The sequence below is a fragment of the Lynx canadensis genome, chromosome B1 (genome assembly GCF_007474595.2).
Source record: "Lynx canadensis isolate LIC74 chromosome B1, mLynCan4.pri.v2, whole genome shotgun sequence".
Lineage (NCBI taxonomy): Eukaryota > Metazoa > Chordata > Mammalia > Carnivora > Felidae > Lynx > Lynx canadensis.
This window is the reverse complement of record NC_044306.2, coordinates 61,489,540-61,513,693: the sequence shown is the minus strand read 5'-3', so window position 1 is coordinate 61,513,693 and position 24,154 is coordinate 61,489,540. Positions and strand designations below refer to the sequence as shown.

Genomic DNA, 24,154 nt, shown 5'->3' with positions numbered 1-24,154 from the left:
AACTTTTTGAGAGAGAGAGTGCCTGTGCCCACCAGGATAGGCAAAGGGAGAGAAACAGAATTTTAAATTTTTTTTTTTCAACGTTTATTTATTTTTGGGACAGAGAGAGACAGAGCATGAACGGGGGAGGGGCAGAGAGAGAGGGAGACACAGAATCGGAAACAGGCTCCAGGCTCTGAGCCATCAGCCCAGAGCCTGACGCGGGGCTCGAACCCACAGACCGCGAGATAGTGACCTGGCTGAAGTCGGACGCTTAACCGACTACGCCACCCAGGCGCCCCGAGAAACAGAATTTTAAGCAGGCTCCACACTTAGCACGAAACCCAAAGTACTGCTGAATGTCACGACCGTGAGTGAGTTCACGACCTGAGCTGAAATCAAGAGTTGGACGCTTAACTGACTGAACCACCCAGGCGCCCCATCACTCGTTCTTTAGTGATAATTTTCTAGTATTTTCTCCTCAGAACATATTTTCTATTTTCTTATTTCCCTGCACGCCCATATCTACTCTGCTACAAATTCCACCCCCAAATTGTCAAATTCAGTAGTTGCTTTCCTATAAATATCTCACTCATTCTCTCTGCAGAAGGGACACAGTCAACAGTTTCCTCCCCCTAAAAAATTTCTCTGTTAGCGTCTGTTTCACCATGGATCCCTACTTTTCTTCCTACTTCATTAGTTTCTCCTACTCAGGCTCTTCCTCAATGCCTACCTCTAAATATTGGAATTTCCCGGGGAGCTATTCTCTTCTGTCCTCTGTCTTCAGGCTCTCCCTATCCATTTCTGCGAGTTATAATTAATTCATATGTTGAAGTGTAATTCTACACCAAACTTTTCTGACTTTTTAAAACTGCTTATTTCAGATCTCTACTGGTTATCTTATTAGCCTTTTAAATTTAACATGCTCAAATGGAGCTCCAGATTATTGTTCCTTCTCCCATCCAGGCTGATCTGATGCTTAAAATGATGTCGAAATCTACCCAGATAATTAACACAATAAATCAGACATCATTGTTGATTATTACATTGCCTTAATTCTCCATGTACAGTTAATCATTAAGCTCTCTTGTTTCTGTCTTCAAAATATATCACTGTTGTATCTACTTCCCTCCATCTATGTCTGGCTACTCTCCTAGTCCATGAGAGTTGCACTGTCCTCCCTTCAGTTTTTCAAACATGTCACATTCTGTCCTTCCTCAGGTCCTTTGCATACACTGTTTCCTCTGCCTCACTCTTTTTCCTACACTTTGCCTGGTTACTTCCATTCAATCCTCCACGTCCCCGTCTTGATGTCATGACTTCAAGAAGTCTGACAACTCTATCAATTAGGGTATCATACTAATTGCATATTGATCACAGCAGTGATATCATAGTGTCTTCACATACTCATTATTTAAAAATATCATATTAAATTTTAGCTTTCATAAGGGCAAAATATATATTCCTTTCATTCATTAGTGTATGCATCACACCAAGAAGTACTGATATGTTGCAGATAATAAATGATGGCTGGATGAATACATGAATGAGTAAATGAGTGAATGAATGAATAATACATAAATAAATATACAAACAAACAAACAAACAAATGCAGTAGTATCTTTTTTAGCCTTCCCCCATTATCATCACCAAGAATTTGTTTCATCTGGTCAAATGAGACCTCACTGCAGTAGAAGATGTTCCATGCCCTTAATATAAAGTTTACTGATAATACGGAGCTGTCTTTCCATGATTTGATTTTTTTTTTCTTCTCTCTTTTATGTAGAAAACCAAAATACCTTTTTTATAAGCTCACATAATAAAAACACACTAAATAATAATCCGTCAGATGAAAATACCAACTTTTAGGTTCATCTAAGTAAATGACTTTTCATCAACTCTGAACTATACTAACTGGAGAACATGGAGTTTGGAATTATGATTAACTTTCTATTCACAATCTAGAATAACTATAAATTTTAGTCACTAGAATTACAAAGTTAAAAGAGCAGAGTTGTAAGATGTAAAACTTAAGCTATATTTATTTTTAGATATTTTATTAAGAATGTGGTATCCCTAAATTTAGAGAGCCCATATCTGCATTCAAATAATGCATTCCTAGGAACCAGAATGGTAGCCAATTATTGATAAAGATAACTGGCAATATTTATGATTTATTGACTCCTCTTTCCCAAGTTCTTTCCTGAGGTAATCATCCAGTAAGTATAAATAATAAGGTAGAGTTTTACAAATACATAAAATGGATTTCCATTTTGATAATATAATCATTAGCTTTTAGGAGTTTTTTTCCATATGGAATTGAGTCTATACACAACAGAGTAAAATATAACAATGGCATAATAGAAAAGAGATTATTGTAATGACCATTAATTTCATTTCTTCCAGTTTCTGCCTTGGTCATTATCATTATTTGGTTCTAATACATAGCTTAGCATGGGATTATATGAAATTAAAATATATATCAATTATTCTTTCACAAATGCTTTACATTTATATTTAAACCTATTTACCTCTTTGTGGAATTATATGGTTATGTCTCTATTAAATTAATGCTATTTGAAGTCATGACCATGGTATATTTCATTATTAATTTGGATTCCCAACAGTGGCTAGCACCATATCTTATACATTTATAGGTGCTTAATAAATATGCACTGAGTTGGAAATCTATTTCTCCATTTACTTGGATATAATAAAGCAACAGGAAGAAAAGGCCATGCATCACAGAGATACTTGTACTGCAGTGATGATTTCTCTTAGGAAAATTGCAGAAAAACCTAAGAAACAGTATCTCCTTTCAGCAATATGCTAATCAGTCTTCAGACAATTGTGTTTAAAAAGAATAATTCAAGCTAACTGAAGCAGCTGTACTTCTACCTAGGAAATGATACTTCTTATAAATCTAATACTACAAATGCATTTAAATTCATTTTTAATTATCATTATGTTCATATTTTTCTCAATAATTTATTCATGTTTCCCTTGATAATTTACTAGATTGAACAATAAGTTTAAATGGCTCTTCAGGATCCATTAAGATCTGAGAAGGATTGGTCACTGGGATCTAAAACAATGAAAACAAATCCAAGAACACACAGGACTCTTCAGCAGATGCAGATAAAGAAGACTCCCCCAAGGCAGCATTTCCACTCTGTGCCCCAAAAGTCACACTCTACAATTGGGTTACTAAAATACTTCTAAATGAAAGTAACTGCTTTCACCATCCTCTGACAAACTTTTCTACTAGTTATAGAAAATAATTCTAAGAAAAGTTCGGGTATATAATTTGGTAAACTATATAATTCAATTCCAACATAAGTAGCCCTCTGGCCCTCTTAGAGCTGTGCAATTTAATCAACTCCTAAACTGGTCAAACATCACAATTGAGCTTGTAAATGCAAAACACTTTGTATTAAATTCACTATAAAATACTGAGGTTTTTTTACTTTGTTGACAGCCTCCTCTTTAATTTTTATTTCTTTATATGTTTTTATTTGAGTATAGTAGACACAAAACGTTACATTAGTTGCAGCTGTACAACATAGTGATTCAGCCAAGTTCATACATTATGCTTTGCTCACAAGTGTAGCTATCTCCCCTATTTAAATAAACTCTTGGTAGAAGGATCAACAGGATAGCTGGTATAGCTAGAATTAGCTCAATATGAGGGAGAGATTTCTGATCATCAAAACAGTATAAATTAGATGAAAAGGTACAATGTAAAAGAATTCATTTCCAAAATGCAAAGATGGACTAGATATTTAAGATCCTTTTCTAGTCTAAGACCAAAAACAATTAATCGTTTCTTCCTTTTAGCTTCTTAGCAGCCATTTTATCTTTTCCATACAATTAACTGTAGATTATGAAATGTCTATAATAGTATCTTGGTTAACATTTCATTTAAAAAATGATGTTTGTCATCTGGAATAACTTTTGTTTTGTAGTAAGAACTCTTCAATTTTTATCTTTAATAATCAAGCTTTTAGTTCATTGCATAGATACATCTACTTCTTGTTTTTATAAATGAAGCAGGATAGAAAACATTTAGTTTCAAAGAAAATAGGTAATTATTATCTAGGAGCCATTCAGAATACAGAGTGAAGATTGTCTACTTTATCTTCCAGAAGAGAAGCTGCAGGCATAATATTCTTTATAATTGACAATTTCATTATTATTTATATTTATTAGCTTTTTGAATCACTACTGAGACTGGGAAATAAATAAACATCTTCCAGCCTATTTTCTCACAGGGTATCTCTGGATTGTTTGAAACCAAAGACCTAATAAATGCTTCACAATGAGAATCTGACCCTGAAACAAGCATCAAGAAACATACATACGCCCTTATGTTTACTGCATTATTTACAATAACCAAGATATGGAAGCAACTCAAATGTTCATGGATAAATGAATGGACAAGGAAGATGTGGTACGTATACACACACATTGGAACATTGCTCAGTCATAAAAAAAAAAAAAGGATGAGGTTTTGCCATTTGTGACATGGATGGACCTAGAGGGCATTATGCTAAATGAAATAAGTCAGACTGAGAAAGACCAATACTTATGATATCACTCATCTGTGGAATCTAAAAAAAAATAAACAAACAAAACGCACAGTCAGACCTATAACTGATGGCTTTCTGGGGACAGGTGAGCAGAGGGATGGACAAAATGAGTGAAGGGGCACGAGAGATGTAGGCTTGCAGTTATGGAATGAATCAGTTATGAGAATGAAAGGCACCACATAAGAATGGAGTGGTTGGTATTGTAACAGCATTTTATGACGACAGACAGTAGCTGCACTTGTGGTGAGCACAGCATAATGTACAAACTTGCTAAATCACTATGGTGTGTACACCTGAGACCGATATAACATTGCGTGTCAACTATAATCAAAAAAATTTAAATGTTTGCAAAGATCATTAGCTTGCTATAATTTAGACTGGTCTGACCAGGTAAAGTAGCAACAAGTTATATTTTCTTCAGGACTCATGATTTTGAACACAGAGTTTCCAAGTGAAACTTGCATTTGCATCAAACCATTTTATTAAAATGGGATGACACTTTCCATTGTCACAGCTCCCTTTAATGAAAAGTCACAGAATACATGTCAATGTGTACTCAGTTTTCTGTTTTTTTTTTCTAAGTATTCAGGACTTAATGTTATGCTCAATGTTAGAATTTTATAAATGGAAAAACACCTACAATAATCATAATCCTTGGAAACCATTCTATAAAGCTGTGGAGTTTCAATATGGTGTGTGAGTAAAAAAATTATCATAATGCACCATGTTTTCTGGCACTCGGATTAACATGAGAATAATATAGTCAGGTGAAAAATAGAAAATTTTACTTTCACATTAAAATATATTAAGACTTGGGGCGCCTGGGTGGCTCAGTTGGTTGAGCGTGCAACTTCGGCTCGGGTCATGATCTCGCGGTCTGTGGGTTCGAGCCCCGCGTCAGGCTCTATGCTGACAGCTCAGAGCCTGGAGCCTGTTTCAGATTCTATGTCTCCCTCTTCCTCTGACCCTCCCCTGTCCATGCTCTCTCTCTCTCTGTCTCAAAAATAAATAAATGTTAAAAATAAAATAAAATAAAATAAAATAAAATAAAATAAAATAAAATAAAATATATTAAGACTTGCAGTGTTAGCTTTTATTCAATGAAGCTAAAAGGAAAAATAAAATACTTATCTCTCAATGGAAAATTTTAATCTCACAGACACTAGAATATCAGAATTTCTGGTTAGTTTTGTACATTCATTCTAAAACAATAGATAAAGGTTAAGCTGAAATTATATTTTCTTTCCCTAGGCTCTACAAGTTTAACATGCCTTTCCTCTTTTTTTCTGTAACAGTGCATCAAAATTTACTGAATTCTGAATCACAAAGAGAATCTACAAATGAAATAATTTCACTTAAAATTTGTTTCTTCCTAATTTCTCAAACTTATAAATTTATCATTCCTATAAATTCTCACTGGTTTGAAGTAAAATTCTGGGAAACAATTTAAAATTCTGGGGAAAATAAAACACCTCAGTCAAATTTTTACCATGTTCATTTATTCAAGAATTATTATTTTTTAATTTTCCGCTGTGGTTTTTTCTCATAGATAATTTGCTCTTATTCTTTCCACAGGTGTACATGTGTGCGTGCGTGCACACACACACACACACACACACACACACACACACACTTCTTGTAACTATCCTCCCCACATTCTTTGTGATTCCAGTGGGATCCCCAACCATAACACCAGGAGCAAATACTGCAAAGACGACCTAGTCAAAGCATTCCACCAGCCTCGCCATGCTGAATGGTGTAGAAAACTGTGCCTTGCCAGGATTAGGTTCTAATGCTTTCATTCAAAATTTTACAGCATGTGAACCATGTGTTGTGTATCCTCACAGAAGCAGGCTCACAATTTGTGATCACTGCTAGCAACTGAGTTGGGGAAACTAGAGCTGCAGTGAAAGGACTCGATAATCTCCAAGAAATAATGGAATATATCCGGGTGATGATGTATTCGGGGGTCTGTTCAATGGTTTTACATAGAAATGACAACAGATCCAGGGCTATTTGTAATTATTTACCACAAATTCTCAATTTCCTTTCACAACACACACACACACACACACACACACACTTCAAAACAAGATCCAGTTGATCCACAAGTTCATTTAGTTGCATTTAATACACTCTGTGAACTACCAACTCTCCCCTCCCCACATTACCAGGATGTATTCCGAAAAGTTACTGGACTCGCTTTCTTTTTTTTTTATTTTTTTTAACATTTATTTATTTTTAAGAGACAGAGAGACAGAGCACAAGTGGGGTAGGGGCAGAGAGAGTAGGATACACAGAATCTGAAGCAGGCTCCAGGCTCTGAGCTGTCAGCACAGAGCCCCACATGGGGCTCAAACTCACAAACTGTGAGATCGTGACCTGAGCCAAAGTCAGACACTTAACCGACTGAGCCAACCAGGCACCCCTGGACTCACTTTATAACTACCTGGACCTCCACTTACACTCTTGATTCTCAGGACATCTGTAGCAATCCTTTAGAAAGGAAATTCATTTCTTATCCCTCTCTCTACCAAAGTCCTCCCATGGTTCACCTATCCTTAGGAAAAAATCCAAAACCTTTACGGGGCTTACAAAGCCATGTAAGATTTGAGAAGTTGTCCACTTTTTGAAACTAGTATCTTACCTTTCTTCAAGCCACACTGGCCTTTTTGCTGTTTTGGGGGCATATGCCAAGTTTGTTCCCTATGCCTGTATCACTCTTCCCTTGTATCTGAAAATGATTGATTTCACCTGAGTAATTTTTCCATTGTCTATCCTGAGAAGGCTTCCTTCCACCACATGTCTCTCCCACTACTCAGCTCCATTTTCACCTTGTCATTTATCACCATCTTAAGTTGTACTCAGTTTGTTTTATTTCTTTGTTTTCTGTCTTTCACCTCTGAAACACGAAAGTGACAAAAGCTCAGGTTTTCTCTGTCCTTACAACTCTGTAATCTGAGTGCCTCTAGCTTGTGGTATGTGCTCAATATGTATGTTCAATGATGAATGAATTATGAATGAATGAATGAATTAATTAATTAATTAATATAGTAGAAAACTCTGATAAGAGAAGAACAAAATGAATTGGCAACATAGAAATTACCAGTGCCTTACGGAAAAGTCATTCAATTGCTTTAGCTGCATATAAACTATAAGTTAAATAAGTTAAGAAACTGCGAGTAAAAAAAGTCTCTATGAATAGAAAAGTCTCTATTGAATAGAAAAATTCAATTTGCAGGGATTTTTATAACCATGTACTACTTATGAGGAAACAAACAAGAGGCAATAAAATAAAAATGAAATACTTTTAAGATATTTGCCTTCACATGGCGGTGAAAGTGCACAGTATGAATTAGAAGGGGACTGAAGGTAAAGAGAAGATACAGAGTTTTTGCCCACTTTTGTTATTCAGGTCATAGTAACTTGAATCTGTTTATATGCTCCAATAACTAAGCAAGATATAGAAATATTTAAGATTTTATGTGGAAGAATAGTTATTAAAGCTAATAGAGACAGGAAATTGTAGGTCTAAAGTCTAGAACACAAGTTGAAGGAATAGGATTGCATAAGAAAAAATGATGAAGGCTATCAATAATGGTAATAGTAATCAAAACAATAATGATGAACAACACTGTTCTGAGTGTATCTCACAACTATTAAATAAAGTTAGAAAACTGAAAGTCAGAGGGAACCCAAAAAGATACAATTTGATGGCTTCTATTATCTTTGTGAACAAGACAATGAGTTCCCCCAATGAGAGCAAAAAAAAAATGGTGAAATATGAATGGTAAAACAACAAGAATAGATACTTTCACAACAGCAGGTTATAGAAATAGTGATAAAATTAGACTCAGGGTGCACAGAATGATTACCAGAAAGTGTGAATGGTCTAATTAAAAGTAGATACAGCCACACAAGACTCAATAGTAATATCTGTATATAGACAACCTAGATTTTGCCTTAAGTATATAAATGAATAGAGAACTGTGTGACCCTGAGGAGGGCAGTTAACAAGCAACCTCTTATGGCAGAAAATAGTGGAGGCTTTGACATCCAACAGGCTAAACTCAATTCCTGACTCTATCGCTTACTATTTGTGTGGCCGTTTGCAATTACTATAAACAACTGAGCTTTAATGCCTTAATCTGTAAAATGAGGATAATGATAGTATTAACGAAGTAACATATGAAGCACCTACAAGTTTCCCAGTAATCTGTTAGCACTAAACATTTAGGCATTGTTACTTCCATGACTCTCAACTTAATTCTCATCATCATAATTTTCTTAATCATAACAATCATTGCCTTATACTTAGGATGCAGAATTGAATTAAGTTATCTCTAAAAAGCTTTCTATCCTAAATGACTTCATCCTAGTTACTAACCCTCTATAGATATCAGTGGATCCCAAGGCTAAAACAAGAAGGGATCTAGAAAGGGATCTAGAAAAGTGATCAACAATGTCATTGGCTCTCACAAGTGTAATTTACATTTGTAATTACAGTATAAGTATTTTAAATAATTATGTTTTGAGCCTACAACTGGGGTCGAAGCCTCAAATCAATACTTCTTATATGCTATTTGACTATAAAATTGGCAAAAACCTTTACAACACAGGTAAAATGCCTCTAACTTTACTGAGACTCCACAGTCTGGAGTAATTTTTTTAAAATCATCTGGAAATTATAATCAGTGTTTCTCATGCCTTATATGCTGCAATTTTATCAGTGCCCACATTTGGGAATAAATTATGTGGAATTTCTAGGGCATATCATGTTCTGGGATGTGCATGTACCTACGTGGCAAGAAAGGTTTTATCATATCCAGATGAGGTCCCCAGTAGATTCTTTAAACCACACGCATTTCTTAACAATCTGGACTCTGAAATGACAAACATTACATCTACTCTGGTTCAACATGCAAGAACTAGTCACATGACCTCACACAGCAGTGAGGTCTAGTGGGAAGAGCAGCTGAAACCTGCAGTACCTGGGCTAGAAGCCACTTTGCAGCAACAAATCTACCATGTGGAAGCGGGGCAAGATCCTTTGCTGTATGGCTATCTGGATCCGCCGATAGGTGAGTATCAATGAATATAAATTTCATATTCTGAATCACAATGTGAATAGAGAGGTACATAGAAAGTATCAAGTTCCATATTTTGACACTAGATAGGCCCAACATTAAAATGTTTTTAAAAATATTTTAAAGAAATTTAAAGGAAATAAATAAAAATAAAGCTGGAATCTAGAAAAAGAAAGACAAATAATTCGCTGAAATATAGCAGTACGTGACCCTACATTTCATAATTATTTATCCGCGTTAGTAAACTATAGGAAAAAAGGCTTTTTACAAACTTTAGACATTTATATGCTCTGGCATTTAATACCCATTACCTGGAAATACTATTGTTTTTCTGCCAACATTTGGTTAGCAGAAGGTTCAACTGTAATGTACCCAAAATGTTGAATTCCTTAATAAAAACTTCATAATAGAAAGTTTGGGTTTAATATTTTAAATGTCATGACTAAATTTAAATGAATTCATACCAGAGTTGATCATTAGAAATCAGTTTAAGAATAATAATATTACATTTTCTAAAATGCTAAGAAATAAAATTGATTACCTCAAGAGGGAAGTATTTTGAACAAGAAAAATTCATTTGATGAGAAGATTATCAAAAACAAAACATGTAAAAACAGTAATTAGGTTCATCACAGCACCTGTCTATCAAATATGAACTGCTTTAACAATCATAGGTCTAAATAATCATGAGAATAAGTAAATTATGCACATTTTGTTACGGTTTAAATATCCAGCACATCTTTCCTACTGTGAAGACTCTTTAATTAAACTTCCTTATCTTGTAATAAAACTATCCTATTGTCTGAAAAAATAAAAATGTTGCCGCTCCAAAAATGTTATTGGCACAGTCAAATTTCTTTAACTTGCCACTATTCTCTAATCATGTTTCAACATGTTACAACTTGGAAAGAATGATTGATATTAAACCACCACCACCATGTATACAACACAAACATTATTAAAGACACACACATACACACACACACACACACACACACACATTCTTAAAACTGAAAGCTGAAATTCATATATTCCAATTTGTTTACTAAAACTTTATTTCCTTAGAGAAGTTTAAGGTTCACAGAAAAATTGAGGGGGAGGTAGAGATTTCCCATATACCCCTTGCATAGCCTACCCCATTATTAACATCCCTCAACAGAGGGGTACATTTGTTACAGTTGATGAGCCTGCATTGATACATAATTTCCATAGTTTACATTATAGTTCTTCTTTAATGTTATGCACTTAAACAAATGTATAATGACATGCATCTGTCATTATGTCAACATACAAAGTAGTTTGTCCCAAAATTCCTCTGGGATCCACCTATTATCCATCCCTGAGCCTTCTCCCAAACCCTGGTAAGTAACTCATCTATAGTCACCATAGTTTTGCCTTTTTCGGGATGTCATATGGTTGGAATTATACAGTATGCAACCCTTTTTGACTGTCTTCTTTTGCTTAATAATATGCGTTTCAAATTCCCTACATGCATGGCTGATACCTCATTGTGTTTTAGTGCTGCCTACTATTCTATTGTCTGGATGTACTACAGTTTATTGAACCGTTCACCTACCGTGGGGCATCTTGGTTGTTCCCAACTTTTAGCAATTATGAATAAAGCTTCCATAAACATCTGTGTGTAGTTTTTTTGGTGGCTATATGGTTTCAACTCAATTGGGTAAATACAGAGGAGTGTGATTGCCGAAATATGGTTAGATTATGTTTATGTATGTAAGAAACCACCAGACTGTCCTAAATCCCCATAGAACTGACATATTGAAAACACTGAATATTCCTATCCATGAACATGGAATATTTCTCTATTTATTTAGTTATTCTTGGATTTTTTTCATCAGCTTTTAAGTTATCCTTATATAAATGTGGTACATATTTTGCTAGATTTATCCCTAGTATTTCATTTTGGAGATGCTAATGTTAATATTAATGTGTTTTGTTTTCACTAACATATAATTTACGTATAATATTGTGTAAGTTTAAGGTAGACAATAGATTGACTTAATACATTTTTATATTGTGATATAAATACCACCACAGATTTAATTAACACCTGTATCATGTCATATAATTATTTTTCTTTTTTTGTGGTGAGAATGCTTCTTTTTGAGAGGGGTAGAGGGGCAGAGGGAGAGGGAGACAAAGAATCTTAAGCAGGCTTCACATCCAGCACAGAGCCCAAGGCAGGGCTTGATCTCACAACCTTGAGATCATGACTTTCAGATCACGACCTGAGTTGAAATCAAGAGTCCAACACTAAACCAACTGAGCCAACAAGGTGTCCCTGTGGTAACAACATTTAAGATCTATTTTATTAGCAACTTTGGGGTATACAATACAGTATTTTTGACCATACTTACTATGCTGCACATTAAATCTTCAAAACATATTCATCTTCTAGTTACAAGTTTATGCCCTTTAACAACATCTCCCCAAATCCCCAACCTCCAGCTCCTGGTAACCACTGCCCCTCTATCTGTTTATACAAGTTTGGCTGTTTTACATTCCATACATAAGTGATACCATAGAATATTTGCTTTGGCTGCCTGGTTTATCTCAATAAGCATGATATTTCCAAAGTCCATCCATTTTGTCAGGAATGGAAGAATTTCCCTCTTTCTCATGTCTGAAAAATATTCCATTGTATATGTATATGTATACACACACATTATAGCTTTTTTACCTATTTATCTGTTGATAGACATAGGTTATTTCCATATTTTGGTTACTGTCAATAATGCTTCAATAAACATGGAAGTATAGATATCTTTATAATATCTTGTTCATATTTCCTTTAGATGTATACCCAGAGTTTGACTGCTGCATCATATGCTAGATCTATTTTTAATTTTTTGAGGAAACTCCATACTGTTTTAAGTAGTAGCTGCACCTTCTCATCAACATCCCCATCAACAGTGGACCAGGGTTCCCTTTTCTCCACACCCTCACCAACACTTGTTATCTCTTATCTTCTTGATGACAGCCATTCTAACAGGTGTGAGGTGATATCTCACTGTGGTTTTAATTTGCACTTCCTGGATGATTTAAGTGATGTTGAGCATTGTTTTCTTTCTTTCTTGGCCATCTGGATGTATTCTTTGAAAAAAAAATGTTTATGCAGTTCTCCTGTCCCTTTTTTTAAAGTTTGCTTATGTTGAGAAAAAAAGAGCAAGTGGGGGAGGAGCAAAGAGAGAGAGAGAGGGAGAGAGGGAATTTCAGGTAGGTTCCATGCTGTCAGCACAGAGCTCAGTGCAGGGCTCAGTCTCACGAACCCTGAGATCGTGACCTGAACCAAAATCAAAAGTCAGATGCTTAATCAACTGAGCCATCCAGGTGCCTCAGCTTCTTTAATTTTTACTTATAATTTAAATATAATTGGGGCGCCTGGGTGGCTCAGTCGGTTAAGCGGCCGACTTCGGCTCAGGTCATGATCTCACGGTCCGTGAGTTCGAGCCCCGCATCGGCCTCTGTGCTGACAGCTCAGAGCCTGGAACCCGTTTCAGATTCTGTGTCTCCCTCTCTCTCTGCCCCTCCCCTGTTCATGCTCTGTCTCTCTGTCTCAAAAATAAATAAACATTAAAAAAAATTAAAAAAAATATAATACATAATGAAGCCCCAAGTACAGGTCAATAAAGAGGAACAATACAATTTAAAGAATTTGAGATCAGGTATTTTGAAAAAAAGAATTCAAATAGCTTACATTATTGTAAAATATAGGGCTATATATCCTAAACTATCCATTGGTTAAGGGACATCCATAAATAATTTCACAATTTGAGATATCAAGCTAAAAGTATGCTATTAATATAAATGTTAAAACTGCTTGTGGAACATTTGGTAGATAAATATAACTTGAATATCTCAATGGCTTTGGGTAATGTGGTCATATTAACAATATTAATTTTTCCTATCCATTATTGGGAGAACTAATATTGTTAAAAGATATTGTGTTTTGAATTTCAAACTCCACTTGTTCATGGCTGGTATGCAGGAATTAAGTTGACCTTCGTACATTAATCTTATATCCTGCTGTCATTGCTTATTAGTTCCAGGAGTTAGTTTGTCCGTTGTTTCAGATTTTCTTCATCTAATTTGCAGACAAAACAATTTTGTTTCTTTTTTCCTGACCTGTGTATGTTTATTTCCTTTTATTTTTTTCTTACATTAGTTAGAACTTGCAATATGATGTTGAAAAAGATTGTTAAGAGGGACAAGGGGATGATATCCTTGACTTTTGCCTTATCTTAGTGGGCAAGCTTTGAGTTTCTCACCAGTAAGTGTGATATTAGTTGTATGTTTTTTAGATATCTTTTATTAAGTAGAGAAAGATCCCTCCATTCCTAATTTACTGAGAATTTTTATCATGAATGGGTGCTGGATTTTACCAAATGCTTTTTCTGCATCTATTGATATGATCACGTGATTTTACACATACCAATTTTAAAACAAGAACAAACCGCAATAGTTGATAATTTAAAATTAGAAGTAGACACAGACGTACATTAATTAAAATCTTCTTTACAAACTTTAAAGCCAGTATTATGGGATGCAGAGCTGGAAAACTCCACTTAGACCCAGCCTTTCCTTCCTTCAAACACAAGAAGTAGCTAAGCTAAGCTAAGCTAAGCTAAGCTAAGCAGAAGAAGCATAGAAGTCTTTGGGCCCACCAGGGAAATAAGAGCTATCTGAAAAGACAGGAAAGTAATATAACTAATCACAAATGACAGTCTTAGAGGAGGCATTTTAGTACACGTGAATACTTCTCATATATTTTGAACTATTTGTTCTGAAGCCTTCTTCTCTAGGCATAAAGATATGGGTAGTGGTAAAAGATATAAACTAGAAAATCATTAAAGGGAGTGAATTTGTTCAAAATATAGCCTAATAACCTCCAGGAGAGCAAATATGTTTATTTCCTTGCTATTTCCCTGAAGTAGCTGTCTCTCACATTTTTCCCCAACACAAATATGGCATATTGTTCCCATTCTCTCCATTCTCAACTGGCAAAATCATATAATTATCTCTTTGCACTTGAAAAAGAAAGTAACCTGAAATTTCATCTCTTATAAGTCAGAAGTCAACATTTATTTTTTCCAAATATTGTGTCAACTTCAGCTCAACCTTAAGTTATTAAATATATAAACAAATTACTATAATATGGGTAGATAAAAAGTATTTTGAATGTGCCATAGGCACAATGATAAAGGAGAATTTAATTCTTCTTTGTGCTGGGACACGTGTCAGAGAGAGCTGGATAGAGATTTCTCAATAATTAATGTTTATTGAGTGCTTACACTGTGAAAAGGGCTTTACACAAATTGTGTCTTTAATTTTCACAAAACAAAGGGAGGTAGATAGTACAATTATCATCTCTATTTTATAAACAAGAAAACTGAGTCTTGGGGAGTTTAGTATGCTCAAAGTCATTCTGCCACCAAGAGATGGAGACAAACTTCAAAGCCAGCCAGTCTAATTTCAAGTAATATACCAATAACCATCATGCTAAAAGCCTCCTCATTAATGGAGTGTTTACCAGATAAAAGGAATAAATGGACATAACATTTCCCCAGGAAAAAATCTGAGACATAAGAAGAGTCTATGATTATAAAATATATTAACATGTTTAAAGGAAAAAAATAGTAGTAACTAACCTTTTCACAATGCCTACTCGGTATGGATCACACACTGTTCTAATCGCTTTGTATATTAACTCATTAATCCTTAAATCAGCATCATCAGAAAATACCATTTTTATCATTCCTACTTTAAAGAGAACTTAAGTACAGAGAATTTAATTGACCTCCTCAAGATCACACAGCTAGCAGATTGGGGCTACACTGAAGTCTGGCAGTCCAGTTCTGGCCTCTGTGTTCTGTTACATCACTCCACACAATGAATTTCCTGCAGTGGTAAGACTGCAATGTGTCACCAGGAGAGAGTTGCAGAGGAGGCTATAAAGCTGCCTGGGTCCTGTTACAAGGGACTGTGCCAAAGATTTTGGACTGTAATCAACAAGCCCCTGATTTTCAGCAGAAGTGGGGATAATATGATAGTAATGATATTCTGTGCTGTGTATTTGAAAATATAATCACTGTTGTCTTATTTTTATATTTGAGAAACATGCTTTTTGTTTTTGCAATGCAGAGCATTGGAAGTAAAACTTGACCACATTATAATGATTGCTAAAAATGTTCAGTCTAATGAATTAAATTTTCTTCTTATGAGAGGTTCTCCAGTATCTGGGATTATATCCTCTGGAAGGTGATATCAGAATAGAGAATCCAAGAATTACATATTCAGCCAAAAAAGAATGTGGATTAAAATATGCTGAGGAATTATACGTTAGGCAAAAGTAACTCAGCAATTTTCTTAAAGGTACATAGAGTTGTAATAAAATTATTTATCATCTATAAAATGTATAGAAGAGTGTCTCACTTATATAATATGTTTTATAAGTACTAAATATTATGTTTCAAAAATATTACAATATAATAAGCAACAAATTCTGCAACCTCAATAACTAGAATAAATGTCCATGTATACATATATATATATACACACATACATATATATATATACACATCTGTTTAATATATACCTGTGTATATGTGTGTATATATATATGTGTGTGTATGTGTGTGTGTATATATATATATATATATATAGCATTAGAAAACCTTGAGAAATAAATGAAACATGATTAACTTTAGGTATTATCTGTGTTTTAAGAAGAGTTACACTAATTCACTATCCAAAATACTATTACCTCTTTTTAAGTGCAATTAATATTAAAAAATAATATAAACTATAGACTTTGGATGACAATGATGTGTCAGTGTAAGTTTCTCAAATATAACAAAGGTACCGTCCTGGTGGGAGTTGTTGACAATGGAGGAGTTCATGCAAATGTGGGGACAGAGGGTATATGGACATTTTCTGTAACTTTTGCTCAGTATTGCTGCAAAACCAAAAAAAAAAAGTGTTGCAAAACCTCTAGATACTAACTGAAAGATCTATCGGTAGTGAGGTACTTAAATGGTTATATAAACATCTACTTATAAATGTATAAAAAATTACATGTTCGTAAACATAAAATTAATTTGTAATTATAAAAAGGAATGTGTATACAAAAAAATAAACGATTTCAAATCCTCAATTTGTCCCTTTTATCTAGCTAGCTACCATCTTTCTATACATAATCTGAAGCAGAATATCCAGAATCTTAGAGCTTCCATTTTTGATTCTATAAAAGGACCATAATAGGCTTTAGTATAAAACTTTTGGAATGTTGTAAAAAATAAATAAATTTAAACCACTTAGTAAAAACTTTGCATGTATTAAGTGTGTAATAAATGCTGGATTTCATTCTCCCTAGGACAATATCAACACATTTATATACTCCACAGGCTAAATCTTACGTAAGTACAAGAAGCATTATTTTAAAATAATTGTAAGTTCAATTCTATCCAACAAACATTTTTGAGACTCTACTATAAATAAGTCCTGTGATTGAATCTTTCTGTTATGAATATTTCAACATTATAGCAATGGAAATATAAATATCATAGTCATATATTTAATAATTATATAAGGAAATTCAGATTTTCTTTTAAAAATGGCCTTTAAGGGGCGCCTGGGTGGCGCAGTCGGTTAAACGTCCGACTTCAGCCAGGTCACGATCTCGCGGTCCGTGAGTTCGAGCCCCGCGTCGGGCTCTGGGCTGATGGCTCAGAGCCTGGAGCCTGCTTCCGATTCTGTGTCTCCCTCTCTCTCTGCCCCTCCCCCGTTCATGCTCTGTCTCTCTCTGTCCCCAAAATAAATAAACGTTGAAAAAAATGGCCTTTAACATTATGAATTCTAAAAGTGCATAGTTAAAATAGAAGAGTTTTAGGACTCACATTCCTTTGATATCTGTTTTAATAAATAGTATTTTATATTAGCTTCATCATTCTTTTATATAATGCCTTTTTACAGGGCCCAAAGCATTTCCTTTTTGATGCTTTTTCAACCTTTGGTGTAAATGGAGCAGAAATTAACATGGCTAGATTTGTCCTATAATAACTTCTTCAACCTTACTGCTTTGTTATGCCAAAACTTTTTTTTTTAATATCAGCAGCATCCATTGATTGGTGCCTGAAACACTGATCTAGAAATAGTGTTAATTATCTGCAGCTGCACAGGCAGCAAAGGGAGCATAAAACACTAGGCTTCTTGCTCACAGTGTACAAAAACAGGGAAACAAAGACTCTCAGCTGTAAGCGTCCCCAGAGCTGCTCCCCATGATAACAATATAAAGTGGGTCATTTTCAAAACCTGGCAAACTCATCATATATTTTATACTAAGCATCTAAATTTTAGAAAACATGTTGCAGCTTAAGTTTCTCTCCTTATTCATAACACTCTTTTGTTGTAATTGGTGATGATAATGGTAACAAAACCAGCACAAGCACACAGGTAACAGTTGCTTGAGACAAATTCATGAGACAAATATCCAAACATATGATTTTGAACATGACTTACTTGGAGAGTTTACAACCTTCTCCACACTGGCAATAGTGTTCACAGTTAGTGTAAAATACATCATGAACCTCCTGATCAGTCTATTTTTCTGATATCAAAGATACATATCGTGATTTAAAACACTAGCAATTATTTCAATTGTTTACAAACCTAAGGCAAAGGTCTACCAGTTTCCTAAAGCTAATTGTTAGAGGCTCATTTCTCCTTCATATTTTCATATCCTCCTCTCCCTTTTCTGCTGGCAATTATTTGTTTATTCAATCAATAAATTTATTCTTATTAAAGTAAAATTTGTATATAACATTATATAATTTTCAGATATACAAAATTATACATTGATACCTATATACACCACAAAGTAATCACCATCAAGTCTAGTTACCATTCATCACCACACAGTAAGTCCCCTTCACCCTATTAGGTAATCATTAATCTGCTCTCTGTATCTATGAGTTTGTTTTTGTATTGTTTTGTTTATTCATTTGTTTTGTTTTGTTAAGATTCTATATATGAGTGAAATCATACAGGATTTATTTTTCTCCATCTGATTTATTTCACTTAGAATAACACCCATGCTATGGTAGAATTATGCCAATATTTCATTCATCTAATGGCTGAATGGTTCCTGTGTGTGTGTGTGTGTGTGCGTGTGTGTGTATGTGTGTGTGTGTGTGTGTGTGTGTGTGTGTGCGTGTGTGTGCGCATGTGAGTAACATCCTTTTTATCCATTTACCCATCAATGGCACTTAGGATGTTTCTATATCTTGGCTATTGTAATAATGCTGCAATGAACATGGATACGCATCAATCTTTTCAAATTATTGTTTTCATACTCTTCAGATAAATACCCAGAGGTGGAATAGCCACATCATACAGTAGATCTACTCTTAATTATTTCAAAAATAATTGAAAAGTGTCCATTCTGTGTTCACAGGGGCAACAACCATTGACATTGCCACTGTTTCCTTTTCTCCACATCCTCTCCAACACTGCTATCTTGTGTTTTTGATAATAGCCCTTCTAACAAGTGTGAGGTGATATCTCATTGTGATTTTGATTTGCATTTACCTAGTTATGATGAAAATTTCTTCACATGTCTGTTGGTCATCTGTATGTCTTCTTTGGAAAAATCTCTATTCAGATCCTCTGCCCATTTTTAAATTAGGTCTTTTTTTATTGTTTATTTTTTTGCGTTTTTTATATATTTTAGATATTAATCCCTTATAGGATAAATGACTTGCAAATGTCTTCTTCCATTCAGTAGACTGCTTTTTACTTTGGTGATGATTTCCTTTGCTTTGCAGAAGTTTTTCGTTTTAATGTCGCCCCATTTCTTTATTTTTGCTTTTGTTTCCCCTGTCTTTGGAGTCAGGTCCACAAACACACCACTAAGATCAATGTCCAGGAACTTCCCACCATGTTTTCTTGTGGGAATTTTATGATTTCACTTCTTCCATTCAAGTCATTAATCTATTTTGAGTTAATTTATGTATATGGTATAAGATAGTCATTTAGTTTCATTCTTTTGCATGTGGCTCTCCAGTTTTCCCAGTACCATTTATCAAAGACACTATCCATTCTCTGTTTTATGTTCTTGACTCCTTTGTTGTAAATTAATTGTTCATACATGAGGGGGGTTATTTCTGGGCCCTCAATTATGTTCCATTGATCTGTGAGTCCATACTATACTGTTTTGATTACTATAGCTTTGTAGTATACTTGAAATCAGGGAGTATAATACGTCAGTCTTGTTCTTCTTTCTCAAGATTATTTTGACCATTTGGGGTCTTTTGTGTTACCATACAAATTTTAGAATTGTGATTTCTGTGAAAATGCCATTGGAATTTTCATAAGGATTCCACTAAACCTGAAGATTGTTTAGAATAATATGGGCTATTTCACAATATAAATATTCCACTTGAGGAGCACAGAATATCTTTCCATTTTTTCTATCTTTGTCACGTTCTTTTATCAGTGTCTTACAATTGCCAGAACACAGTTCTTTCACCTCCTTGGTAAACTCATTCCTAGCCAAATGTAATCTTTTCAAATCAATTGTAAATGAGACTGTTTTCTTAATTTTCTTAATTTCTCTTTCTCATAGATTATTATTAGTGTAAAGAAATGCAACAAATTTCTGTATATTGATTTTGTATCCTACAACTTTACTAAATTTATTAGCTATAATTTTTTTGGTAAAAACTTCAGAGTATATATATATATATATATATATATATATATCTGTATCATTTGCAGATAGTGACATTTTTACTTATTTCCTTCTAATTTGGATTGCTTTTACTTCCTTTTTTGTTGCTTTATTGCCGTGGCTAGGACTTCCAATACTATGTTGAATGAAAGTGAGTATAAGAATCCTTGTCTTATTACTGATCTTAAGGAAAGACTTTCAGTTTTTTTACCATTGAGTATGATGTGAGTTGTGGGTTTATCATAGATAGCCTTTATTTTGTTCAGGCATATTCCCTCTATATATCTGCCTTGTTGAGAGTTTTTATAATAAATGAATGTTGATTGTTAACAAATGTATGGTTTGGTTTCGTTTTGCATATATTGAGATAATCGTATGATTTTTGTTCTTTTTGTTAATGTGGTGTATTATGTTGATTAATCTGTGGATGTTGAAGCATCCTGACAACATAGGAATAAATCCCACTTGATCATGGTGAAACATCCTTTTAATGTATCGTTTCATTTGATTTGTTAATATTTGGTTGAGGATTTTTTCATCTATGCTCATGAAGAATATTTTGTGTGCATGTGAGTGTATGTGCGTGCGTGTGTGTGTGTGTGTGTGTGTGTGTGTGTGTGTGTGTGTTTCTCTGGTTTTTTCTTTGGTTTGGCAGTAAGGTAATTCTAGACTCATAAAATTAGTTTGGGAGCATTCTTTCCTCTCCAATTGTTTGGAAGACTTTGAGAAGAACAGGTATTAACTTCTTGAATATTTGGTAGAATTCACTAGTGAAATCATCTGGTTCTGTACTTTTGTCTGGTTGGGGATTTTTGGTTTCTGATTCAATCTCCTTACTAGAAATTAGTCTATTCATATTTTCTATTTCTTCATAATTCAGTCTTAGAGAATTGTGCATTTCTAGAAATTTATCTATTTTGTCTAGGTTGTCCAATTTGTTGGTATAAAATTATTTGTAGTGTTTTTATGAACCTTTGTATTCCGATGGTATCAACTTTAACTTCTCTTTTATTTCTGATTTTATTTATTTGAGGCCCCCAGAGAGAGTCCCAGCAACTTCTTGTCTATCCAGCAGATACTTTAAGATCAGTAATTGGGTCTTCTTCACATATGTTCTAGGTTATTTTCAAACTGGTTTTTTTGTGTTGGATCCCAGGACAAGGGATTCTGTGTTCTCCATTCCCTGTAGTTCTATGGTTTTCCTGGATTAATTCCCACTGGTTTTCAAGGCAAGGCATTTGGGTCATCATCTGTCCTGTGAAGGATCTAAGCATTGGGGTGCCTGATGTACAGCACAGACCCTTCACTTCTCAGGGAAAAGTCCCATATTTTTGAGATCCATCCTGATTACGGATTGCTGTTCCTGTTGTGTTTTTTTTTCCCCAACATGCCCTTTTCTCCTTTGTTGTAGAGGCTCTGTTCATTCAGTTTTTAGGTCTTTTTCAGAGGAAATTATTCCATATGTAGTTGTAAATTTGTTGTGTCCATGAGAAGAGGTAAATTCAGGATTTTCCTACACTGTCTCTTGAACACATCTTTCTCAATAAATTTATTTAAAGATATTTGTTGATTGGCTCCTATGTCCTTCCCAGACTATCTCCAACAAATACTCACAAGGCGCACAGAAAAAAAACTTCAGACTTAGATTATCTAGGTTGACCAGTTCAATTGATCAAACTACCCAATTTTCCTCTCTAACATTCAAAAAGAAAAGCTCTTTTCATACATTATTCAAAGAACTATATACTAACCAGTATGTCAAGTCACATATAAAATTGTAAGTAAGACATAGACCTTACCTTCATGAGCTTCCTGTCACTTGCAGGAGATTCATGTTACACAATTTATTACAAATGTAATGAGTATTTAAAAATGAGAAGCGCAGGGTTCTAAGGTAATGGAAAAATGGATGTTTTATCTAGTTTGAGGAGGGCGGGAGAATTAGGAAAACCTCTTTAAACAATGACATTCGCCCTACAGAAGCAAACAAGAAATTTCATCTTCTCTTTTATGAGATCAAGAAAAAAGAAAGTTGTTCCTATAAATAAAAACAATAGTAATTTCTAATCTAAACTATGTAAATGGTCAAAATTGATTAATTAAGCCTGTTTTCCTTGTTTCCCATACCCCATCCCCAAATTGCACACACCCCACATTTAAGACTTGCTTTATTTACATCAGCCACCTTTATTGATCAAACTTCTTGGCAAAACTCTCCTTCCCTAAGTGTTGTATAAACATTCACTATGTACCTACATCCTCAAAGCAAATAAAGCATATCAAATATTAATCTTAAAATCAATTCTTTGGAACTAGTTATTTATTTATTGAATATAGTGTGTACTGAGTGCAAATTTTATAATAGTTTAACAGAAATAGAACAGGACTAAACAGTATTTACATAAAACACTTTGAAGTCCACTTACTTAAAGCACAGTAGACTCCCCCACTGCCCCAGCTTACCACTATACCAAAGGCAGAGTTGGCAATGGTTCTCCTTTTAAAACATTGCATCTGTTTATATTAAGAAATACTCTAGCTTTTGTTCTGAGTCTTTATCACATTAAGGAAGTTTCTTTTTGTCTGTAGTTATATCTTTGTTGAATAAGAGAAGCAGTGAGACAGAATAGTTGTAAAAAACATGGACTTTGGTGACAGTAAACATAGACTGGAATCAATGCTCTGAAAATTCGCAGCTTTGTGATATTGAATCAGTTACTTTAACCTCTCCTGGCTTCAGTGTTCAGCAATTGTGGAAAGGAGAGAGTCTCTCTGCCCTGGGCATGAGATGAACTGTGAGGACTTCAGTTGCTCTTTGACTTGGTCCAGGGAGCACAGGGGGAGGGGAGGAGGGGAGGGAGGGGGCAGGAAATGGCCAATGAGGTGTTAACTGTGTGTTAAATGAAAACCTTTCCCAGGGTCTCTGACACTTGTGATAAAACAGTTTTTGTTTTTATGAAATAAATTGACTAAGTCTCTGAAACTTAAGTGAGGGATTACACATGAATGTATTTCAACACCAGCCTCCTATCGATTTCTCAAGTAAAAACCAACTCTCTCCTAACTCTCTATACATACATTTGCATACTAATATTTAAATTTTTGTGATTAATTAATGTGAGTCCAAGCAATTCAGAAACTTTGGAATCCTAGGGAAATAAATAGAAAAATAAAATTCTGTCCCAATGTTTTGGTATTTCTTTATAAAGGTAACATAGAGGACATGCTTGAGTGTGGAACATATTGCTGTTAACTCTGTTTTGCCACGCTGTGCCCTCCCACAGTATATTGACTTTATAGCAACATTATTTCCTAGAAGTCTTTTATACTTTGCATTCCCAGACTTGCTGTCTTTCTTCCTCTTACGTACTTCTGCAAGTATATTATTGGTATGCCATGATTCTTTGTCCCAAGTGAACTTATTCCTAAACTCTTTATCTTGGCTCCATTAGCCAGCCTGTCTTGGCATTTGAAATCTCCCACGATAGATGTGGCATTATGGAATAAATTCCTCCTCTACTCCATTCAGCAGGTTATAAAAGGCTTTATGCATATGTGCTTTCAAACTAATACGAAAAGTCAACAAAACTTAAATTTTGTCATTTTCTACAAGTTCTACTTACATTCTTATTCTCTAAAGTTTTTATTCTCTGTTGGTATGTTTGAGTAAAGACTGTAGAGTAAGGACACTAAAATAAAAATGCAATTAATCTCTGAACATACCCAGACAGTGAAATTCCCTTGCTCATTTG

The 24,154-nt window shown here is 34.4% G+C and overlaps 1 protein-coding gene across 1 annotated transcript in view; it reads right to left on the bottom strand.

The window, feature by feature from the left end:
* Positions 1 to 24,154, bottom strand: part of SPOCK3 (SPARC (osteonectin), cwcv and kazal like domains proteoglycan 3) — a 481,842-nt gene that overhangs the window by 238,815 nt on the left and 218,873 nt on the right.